General features: G+C 36.4%; 1 protein-coding gene across 1 annotated transcript in view; it reads left to right on the plus strand.

Annotated features, from left to right (window-relative positions):
- Positions 1 to 200: 200 nt before the first annotated feature.
- The window catches only part of FREM1 (FRAS1 related extracellular matrix 1), a 131809-nt gene continuing 130349 nt past the window's right edge, over positions 201 to 1660 (plus strand). The window contains exon 1 of the mRNA XM_019554740.1: positions 201 to 639. The gene's annotated coding sequence lies outside the window, so the exon portion shown is untranslated. The remainder of the gene's footprint in view (positions 640 to 1660) is intronic.

Here is a 1660-nt window from a genome sequence, read left to right on the forward strand (position 1 = left end):
ATTACAGTGCTAATTTGTCTGAGTTTAATTTCACCAGCCATGGGTTATCCTCTAAGGGGGTCTATGAATTTTATCTGTATTTGAATAAAGTAGCAGGAAAGGGGCTAGGGTGGGGAGATTTCTATCAGAGCCATTTGCTATAAAGCTTTAGCACATCACTGATAGTGGGGAAAAACTGTCTAATAGAACTAAGGAGAAAAATGAGCAGACCTGATTAACAGGAGCTCAGTTTTTATTCCCAGCAGACTCAACTAGCAGAAGGGGAAGAGAAGATCTGGGGCTCATTGCCAGAGAAACATTGCTCAATGTAAATATTTGAAGGCATCTTTAGAATGTCCTTATCATAGGGAGCCCTGAAGCTTTTGTACTCTGGAAGTTTTCAAGTCAGCAACAGCCTTGTAGATAACTACAGCAAAGAGTTTTTAATGTGGATTTTTAGTGCAAAGAAAGCTAAAACCAAGCTGACCAGAAAGACTGGAATTTCTGCTCGCTCGCTCTCTCTCTTTCTCTCGCCCACTCATTGGATTTGTCTCTCTGCAAGCCCTTTAAACCAGAGATTACTGGGTCAGTGACTCTTATTATCCCTCTTATGCCCGTATCCTCTTGTTTTCAAGCTCCTGAAGGAATATTCCTACTTGTGTAAGTACATTCTCTGTGTCTTCCTTTTCCTACTAACAATAATATTGTAAGAATTGAATGCTATAGAATATATGCCTGCAGTAGTATTTAAAACCTTCACTGGATGTTACAAGGTACACAGGCAGTAGATACAGTATTCTGGATGAAAGCATTCTAATTTAAGATGAAAAGGAGGCACTATTACCAGTGGGTTCACAAGTATTTTAAAAGTTAAAGATTCCAAATAACGTATATTGTCCTAATGTACAAATGATCTTTTTTATTAGGTGATGTGGTGTCTTTCTTCCATCAACAAGTAAACTCATACAACTTTATACTTTTATATTTTGTTGCTTCCCCCTCAAAACATAAGGTTTGGAAGTGTTTAGTAAGACTTTTTAAAATTTTCTTTTTAATGAAGCATACTGAAGAAGAGAATATGGTACAAACCATTAAAAAACAGACATTTAATATAGATACAAGATAAAACCCTTCAGAGATATTACTTTGATTTAGCTGGAAGAATCTGGATTTTCAAAGTAGATATTAAGGGTATATATTTTTTATTTTTCAGGAGAGTTCTATGAGAATATTCACAGTTTTGTTTGTATTCATATACTCTGCCTATATAACTGAACATAAAGGCTTTGATTTGTACCATTTTGAAAAAGCGCTTTGCTGTTTTTCCTATGTGTACACAGGACTTGCCTCTGAAAGTCAGCGTTTTCGGGTCTGTTGCATCAGACCGAGATATTCTAGTTAGTTAAACTCATGTTGATAGTTATACTCAACATCCTGGAGAGATTATTAAAAAGGAATGTTGATATTTATGATACTGAGAGATTAAGTGATGTTTTTTGCTGCATGATGTTATAAGTATACTGGCAAAAATACATCTCTATTGCGATCATGTATTTTGTACATCTGGAGAACTGGCACTTGAAGGACATTAGAGATACAATACCAGTTGCTTCAGTGGTGAGGGAGTGCACAATCCTCTTTCTTCTCTCCCAGTTAAACAGCGCCCACTCATGGGCCCTGT

The sequence above is a fragment of the Crocodylus porosus genome, unplaced genomic scaffold, assembly GCF_001723895.1.
Source record: "Crocodylus porosus isolate Cpor-Errol unplaced genomic scaffold, CroPor_comp1, whole genome shotgun sequence".
NCBI classification, from domain to species: domain Eukaryota; kingdom Metazoa; phylum Chordata; order Crocodylia; family Crocodylidae; genus Crocodylus; species Crocodylus porosus.